The sequence below is a fragment of the Dendronephthya gigantea genome, unplaced genomic scaffold, assembly GCF_004324835.1.
Source record: "Dendronephthya gigantea isolate DGI-Jeju-01 unplaced genomic scaffold, DenGig_1.0 000529F, whole genome shotgun sequence".
Taxonomy (NCBI): domain Eukaryota; kingdom Metazoa; phylum Cnidaria; class Anthozoa; order Malacalcyonacea; family Nephtheidae; genus Dendronephthya; species Dendronephthya gigantea.
Window position 1 is genome coordinate 1 of NW_021163539.1, and position 8,648 is coordinate 8,648.

At 35.0% G+C, this 8,648-nt stretch overlaps 1 long non-coding RNA gene across 1 annotated transcript; it reads left to right on the forward strand.

Moving 5' to 3' along the window:
- The first annotated feature begins 4,662 nt into the window (after positions 1–4,662).
- Positions 4,663–6,385, forward strand: LOC114543709. The gene is made up of 2 exons (XR_003690166.1): positions 4,663–4,840; positions 5,704–6,385. It is a non-coding gene; the product is annotated as an uncharacterized LOC114543709 (long non-coding RNA).
- Positions 6,386–8,648: the final 2,263 nt, after the last annotated feature.

The window sequence follows — 8,648 nt, forward strand, 5'->3', positions numbered from 1 at the left end:
CTCTAATATGAATTCGGCTAAACTAAATTTTAAACTATAATGCATTTCTCGAAACAGAATGAGTAATGAATTTGGTCATTGACTCCCGTCACCCCCCGGGTTAGGTCTAAATGGTAATTTCATGTCGTGCTTTCAAGTAAAGATAAAAATACAATAAAAATAAAAGAAAGTGTAGGCACAGAATACCTATCAGAAGAACAACTCCATTGTTTTTTGCATAAGTGGTTCATTCACTCAGCAAGTACCGGTAAATGAAGGCAATCACCCCCTGCGAACTGCCCCATTTTGAATATGAACAGGGGGGTGATTCCATCCATTTACGATAATTGCTGAGTGATGAATCTTGGGAAGAAATACCCCCTGCTATCAACTGCAATTTTAATATTTGCAGGGTGGTGATTCATAGAAGTCCAATAAAGAGGGAGAGTGTTAAAATTGAATAATCAATTTCTTTTTCAGATATAAAATGGATATTTCAGGTGGTCTTGGAAGATCTGCTGGAAAGGTATCCATATTCACAATTTTCTTCTCCATATTTGAAGATATTCCCTCCATAATCATAAATTTTTTCCCTGTGAAAAACCTTACTTTTTGTCGTGAAATTTTTCAGATATGGCGACTGGCGTGTTGGTCTGATGGGGTTGAACAGTACAAAAGATAATGTAAATCTTGTACTAAAAGCCTTCAAGGATGCGATGGAAAACGTGAAATTACAAAACAATCTGTGAGCAAACTTGAAACATCAATTTTATTTTAGTTGACAAACCAATTTATATTATTTAATCAGGGTTCTGTTTTAATAAAGAGTAAAACTATCTCTCCAAATCTTGTTAATTGTTAAATTTTAAAATATGACTTGGTTTGTGGCAGTCTGACAGACACAGACATCATTTACAGACAGGCTGATATTTAAAATAGGTAACTGAACTATTTCTTGAGGCAGAGGCTCAGTTAGGATTCTTGGTCTGGGGGACTGGGGCAGAAGAACCTAGGTGGGGAGGGGTGGGGTTTTAGCTGAAAAACGTAGGTGGGGAGGAGGGGTGTGAAAAAATCTGTGGGAGGGAGGGGGTGAAAAACCTAGGTGGAGGGGGTGCAGAAAAGCTTATTTCAAATGTTTTATTTGGTGTTTCATTTTTAACCTTCCTCAATGAAAATATCTATTTCAAAGATTTATTATTGTTCTAAGAACTGACTCAATTTAAATTCAATCACAAAAATATAAATCAGTATATGTCTGACAATCAACTTAGAATGCTACAATCTATTTCTATAACTTTGTGAAAATCTTATAGTTCATTTCAATTGTTCATAATATGTTAGGAGTTTTCACTTAATACCTTACATATTGTTCACACAACAACAGCAGTGTGCCCCCTTCTTGCTTTAGACATTTTTGGAAGTTCGTCCCAAGAATACCTTTCAAAGTTGAAACCTTCCACTGACTTCCAGTGGAATTGTTCACCCCTCCCTCCCAGGACTACAATGTTGTTTTCAATAACAACTGCAGTACATCCACTCCTCTTCCATCTCATTGATGGCAGCATGTGACTTTGTTCTGTCTTGACATTGTAAATGATAACTGTATAAAATGTCTTTCTATGTTTGTTAATGCCACCAATAACAACAATGTTGTCTCCCCATCTCACAGTTGCCATATCACTCACTTCATACGGCAGTGGTGACAACTGTTTCAGCTCATTCTTCTTTATATCGTACAGTACGACACTGCTGAGGTTGTCTTTGTAATTACCAGTTGTTCTTCCACCAACTATCAACAAATTATCATCAAATATTTCCATGCTGTGACCTTGTCTTGGTTCTGGCATTCTTGATAAGGTCTTCACAGTATAGGGAGGAACAAGATCGACTGATCTGATCAAGTCAGATGACACATTTTCGCAATCACCTCCAGAGACTATCAACTGATCATTATACAGCACACTGCTCTGGTATCTCAACTCATCAGGTAGTTTAACAGGACAGTCGCTCCAGTGTGTCAAGAGATCAGGGTTTGGGTCAATATTCATTCTAATCATATCATCAACAATGTCAGACAAACCACACCAACCCCCAGCTATAGTCATATGATTGTTATAAATAAATGAAGTCGCTGCCCAACGTTTCTTTGGCATTGATTGTAATGGCGACCATGTTCTTTGACGCCAGTTAAACATCTCTACAGAATTAGTCAAAAAACCTCCAGCAACAATAATATTTTCCTTATCACCACTTGGTCTATTTCTTACTTTTCTTGTGTTTTCTTCTATCTTTCCCTCCATCGTAATAAGAACGTCCTTAATTTCATCAAAAGCTCTGACCAAAGCTGTTTTCAATCCTTTGACTTCGTTGTTAACCGCTTCGTGTTTTCCTTCCATATCTGCTTTTAAATCTGCGACTGCGACTGTGGTATTTCTCGCCATATTTTTCTCTAAATTTGTTATTTTATTTTCAATTGTTACATTATTCTTCTCGATATTCGCCATTCTTTCCTCCATATCTGCCAAAGTTTTCGTCATTTCTCCGCACGAGTGACACTTCAACTTTCGGAATTCACAGACTTCACTTTCATGGTGAATAAGATCACGCTTGTTGACAATTAAACCACAGCCTTGGTTTGTACAAACGGCTGGTGTATATCCACATGTATCTTCATGGCGGTCAAGATGCTGTAATTCTACAACTTCTTGACAACCTCTGTCGATGTAAACGCAACGAATTTTTAACTCATTTATAAAATCTTTTACCATTTTATTTGGTTCGCCCAAAGTCTCTACGGTCAGTTCATCAGCACACGTTGGACGTTCTTGTGTCGTAATAATAAAGCAAGTTCTGCGTTGTTTGTCGCTCTGTAGTATAAACCTCGCTGTATAGACTGGATATAGATACAGTGTTCGTTCTTGGTGAAGTCTGTGTTTGTATTTTCTCGAAATCTTCTCCAAAATGATCAGTTTATGAAGACAAATACTCTTCCTTATAAAGTATTTGCATAAGACGCGTCCTTTCCTGTCAGGACTTAGGAATTCCTGGAATTTGCTGCGGTGTTTCCAAAAATGAATTTGAAAATGTTGCGATCTGACGGAGAGAGAGCTGGAGCAGAATGAAACATTTTTCTGATATTTTCAGTAGATTTTAGAGAAATGTTATTTTGCAGTAATTTAAGTCGACTCTAAAAGCTTTAACTTGTTCTATTTAAAATGCGAATTTACACTTTCAAAAGTGCTGACGATGCTGCGATAGTTTTTAATATAGCTCTTCATTTTAACCAAATCCTGAATATCTTTCGGATTATGTTAGGAATTTGGTTAAGATTATGTTTTAGGTTTATTGTTTATTCGCGTTAAACCTGATCCTAAACTGAACCTTAATCCTAACCTAATCTCAAGGATTAAATGGAATTATATTGTCAACATAGAAAACGGTAAACATTCCAGTTTATTGAAAGATCAGTAAACTGTCAGGGAGTGAAATTTCAAGGCAAAGAGGAAGTTTGTTTTGGCAGTAAATGAGTTAAAAAAACTATCCCTGAGACATACTTATTATTTGAGATTATGTTACGATTTGGGTTAAGATTAGGTCCTAGGTTTATTGTTAAATAGGGTTAAACCTAATCCTAAATTTAACCCTAATCTTAACCTAATCTCACGGATTAAATGGAACTATTGCCAACATAGAAAACGCTGAACATTCCAGTGTCCCAAGAGATCAGAAAACTGCCAGGGAGTGAAACTCACTGAGCTATATAATAATTCCTGGAGGACCGGCTCGCTGCCAAATCGTGTCGCCAAAAACATGGCGGATTTTGAGCTTTGCTGACGCCACATGGTTCCTTTTGCTCGTGGTGGTTACCACTGACATACCGCGATACAAGGTGAAAAACTGTGTCCATCTCCCTCCTGGTTTTTATGAAAATATTTTCAGCTTTGCAAATATGACTCATGGTTGAAACTATACTCTTGCACTTAGTCAGCTGCCAAGCATCTTGCCCCTGAGCTTTGGCCTCTGTTTCTTTGGATTATACCTAGATATATTGTCCTGAAGACATTCAAGAAAACATTATTAATTGCATACTTTCAGTAATTCTGCAGTTCATGCAGGGTATAAAAAAGTCTAATTGATGTCCATAAATATCCAATTGTCCCCAAAATGTCCGACAATAGTGCCAAAAAGTTCAAGCATTTGTTATAGGAATGTATAAATAATGAAAATATAAAAAAAAACACCTGTCAGTTCGTGTCAGAATTAAAATCTTCAATTTTGTCCACAATTTTTTACGTTTTAATATACAATTGTTCTTGAGTTGGCAATAACAGCATCTACGACTTGTATTCATCTTAAAAAAACGCTTTATATTTCAAAAAATCCAATTAATGATGTTTTCATGACTTTATATTTCAGAAAAACAAACTGAAGTTTTCACGGGAATTTTTTTTATAAAGGCCAGGGGGAGAATCTGTTGTTTAATAAATCCAGGGGGGAGGACACCCTTGTAGCGGGCTCATATTTGAGCCTGGTCAGTGGTAACTACCATGGCCAAAAGGAACCATGTGGCGTCAGCAGAGCTTCTGCGGTTGCGCAGAAGGGCGAAGTCCGCCATGTTTTTGGCGACAAAAAGATGGCGGCTAAGTTACCGAAAAATGACGAGCCGGTCCTCGAGGTATTATTTCAGACAAAATTTGTTCAAAAACCAACAAGTTTAACCACGGCCAGGTTACTAAGTTCAAAAACAAAATCCAAGATGGCCGCACGTCAGGCAAGTATGAATATGCATGAGGTCGATTTGGATGTAAATATTGACGATGTCGATGAATTCGAACTGTGCGATGATAAAAGTACTAACGAGGTAAGATATTCGTCGAAGACATGTCTTCAATCCCACTTCTAGGGATTTAAAGGTTGTTCTGGGGTAGTCAATAGTGTATAATTTGTACGGATAATAATGCATGGGGAATGTATATATTGTACAAAACAGTACATTGTAACATTTTAGTGTGTGATAATAGCAATCTGATCAATGGATTTGGCTTGGGTCAAACGTCAAACTTTTCATGCACCAAACATAATGCAAATAAAATGAAACAAAAAACTTAGCTTGTTATCATTAGGTTTGATGCATGAAAAGTTTGACGTTTGACCTGGCCTTATGCATTTGAAATAATTACTACAGCATAATGAAGGCCATAACCTAAATTCTGTAGTTATACAAAACGTCTAAAACCTAAATGTCTAAAAGCAGCTTATAAACTGCGATAACTGCACAATTTCAAGCTGAAATAAATTATATCTTCGGTAAGATTGCAATTACCAACATTCAAAACCATCTTGTTGGGTGCATGTTAATGTGGCTATGTTCCATCACTAGGTTCCTTTACTGTTTGGCTATGTAGCCACATCAATATAATGCTGCAAACTTAAGGCTAAATTCAATGTCAAAGTGTTTATATGTAGGTCAGTAGGTGCAGTGTATGGTGGATAGCCAGTGGCCATGTATTTCAATAGTTTCAGGGCTGGTATTCTATGGTTGTACTAAATATGTGTTGCATAAAGTGTCCCCTTTAAATAGTAAACACGTATTGCACAGTTGCGCTTACAAGGGCATTCTATTATCATGTTGAAACATGGTCACATTACAGACAACTGCAATTATTTTAAAATGCCTTAAATATAAATGTCAAAGGTATTAATTTGTATCTTTGAAAATTTAAGTGTTTTAGAATTCTACCAGTACCAAGCTTGCCACACAGACTTGTTCTGCATATGAAAAGTGTTGCTGTTTATGGCCGAAATGTCAGATCTAGAAAGTTTGTGGTGGGATGAATAATAATTCTTTGAAAAGAATTTGGTCTGCTTGATCAACAATCACAGTGGAATATAGGTGAAAGAAATCAGTTCCATCCATATCAAATCTCCTCCTTGAATCATATCCACTCCTCGAATCATATCCACACATGGCATTTTCAAAACCCTATGACCATTACCTTACATCTGGTTCAGTCACGAAGTAATTACCGGTACGGCTAAAACTGGAAAAGGAAGAGAATAGTCCAATTACAAAGATAGACAAAGACATTTTATATTGAGAAAATGTGGCCTAAGTTAGGATAGACTTTTCTAGGATAGACAAAATTTTTCAATTTGATAACTGGACCCCTTCCTGTGCCACCGTTTTTACTTCATAGCCCTGATCACTTTTCAAGTAGTCTGTCACTTACCTAGTGTTAATAATATATAAAGAAAATAATAAATGAATAATATTTATTAACGCACCAACAAACACGTACTGTAACAGTTTATCAGTGATGTACGATATGAATAATCAGGTACATGGAGTTATGCTCCAAAACAATGTTATTTTAAAAAAATAATTATAATTTTTTTAAATTTTTTATTAAGCGTGTAGTGGACTTAATTCGTACACAGAAATGTTATAAGTTCGTCATTGCAGGAATATGCTAAAACACCAAGTACATTTATTATTCCGTTCAGGTATATGAAACGATAATGTGAATACATGCGTAATATAAAAACAATGTGGTTATATGACTTTCGTTTGCATCACGGTATGCATGCTCGCTTTGACGATAAAACATATACCTTTAAAGAGACGTTGGATGTTGAGAAAATCCCAGATACCAGCTGAGCTGAAGTCGACGGCCCACAAAATAAACGGCGCGGTGTTCTTTCCAATCAAAAATTTATTTTGAAACGGGACAAATTTATTTATTTTGAAATGGTACGAATTTTTTGTTTCTTTTTGGCGAAACCCGGGTGCAATGTGGATATGTGTGAAATACCATGGATGAATGCCTGTTATTGCCATTCTATTCAAGTCCCGTTCGCTTGTTTTTCGTTTAAAACTGTAGTTATGTTTTATCACAGATAATAAAATATACATGGTTTGGAGACGAAATAAAAGTACAATTCAGCTCATTAATTATGTTATTGTCCAGGTTTATTCAAAAAACGGTTCCTTTCTCGTCACGTGTCGATTGTATTTTAGCCAAACTTAACAATGGTATTCGTCTTGCTAAGCTCCTCAACCTTGACTTGAAAATTAAATTCTATTAACTGTGGTTTTATCAGACTCCAAGCATAACTTGGGAAAGCACGTCCATACTTAACCATGCATGACATATAAGTGAAAAAGAGATCCCCAATCCAGAAAACAGAATTTTTACGTTAAAAATTATTTCCCAAAAGCTATTAAACGAAGCTGGTTTAATTTGAACAAAATTTGTCCATATTTAACCATGCATGATATATAAGTAAAAAGAAGTGCCGCAATGCAGAAAACAGTATTTTTACTTTAAAAATTCTCTCCCGAAAGCTATTCTACGAAGCTGGTTATATTTGAACAAAATTTGTCCATATATTTAACCATGCATGATATGTAAGTAAAAAAGAGTTCCCCAATCATAAAAACTATATTGTTTTATAAAAAATGCTTCCCCAAACCCTACTAAACGAAGCTGGTTAAATTTGAACAAAATTTGTCCATATTTAACCATGCATGATATATAAGTAAAAAAGAGATCCCCAATCATGAAAACAATATTGTTTTATAAAAGAGGCTTCTCCAAACCCTACTAAACGAAGCTGGTTAAATTTGAACAAAATTTGTCCATATTTAACCATGCATGATTTATAGGTAAAAAAGAGTTCCCCAATCATGAAAACTATATTGTTTTATAAAAAATGCTTCCCCAAACCCTACTAAATGAAGCTGGTTAAATTTGAACAAAATTTGTCCATATTTAACCATGCATGATATATAAGTAAAAAAGAGATCCCCAATGATGAAAACAATATTGTTTTATAAAAAAGGCTTCTCCAAACCCTACTAAACGAAGCTGGTTAAATTTGGACAAAATTTGTCCATATTTAACCATGCATGATATATAAGTAAAAAAGAGATCCCCAATCATAAAAACTATATTGTTTTATAAAAAATGCTTCCCCAAACCCTACTAAACGAAGCTGGTTAAATTTGAACAAAATTTGTCCATATTTAACCATGCATGATATATAAGTAAAAAAGAGATCCCCAATCATAAAAACTATATTGTTTTATAAAAAATGCTTCCCCAAACCCTACTAAACGAAGCTGGTTAAATTTGAACAAAATTTGTCCATATTTAACCATTCATCATATATAAGTAAAAAACAGATCCCCAATCATGAAAACAATATTGTTTTATTAAAAAGGCTTCTCCAAACCCTACTAAACGAAGCTGGTTAAATTTGAACAAAATTTGTCCATATTTAACCATGCATGATATATAAGTAAAAAGAGATCCCCAATGATGAAAACAATATTGTTTTATAAAAAAGGCTTCTCTAAACCCTACTAAACGAAGCTGGTTAAATTTGAACAAAATTTGTCCATATTTAACCATGCATGATATATAAGTAAAAAAGAGATCCCCAATGATGAAAACAATATTGTTTTATAAAAAAGGCTTCTCCAAACCCTACTAAACGAAGCTGGTTAAATTTGGACAAAATTTGTCCATATTTAACCATGCATGATATATAAGTAAAAAAGAGATCCCCAATCCCTAATCCATTATATAGCTCAGTGGTGAAACTTCAAGGAAAAAAGAGGAAGTTTGTTTTGGTAAGTGGAAGCAATCGTCGTTTTAAACTTTCAA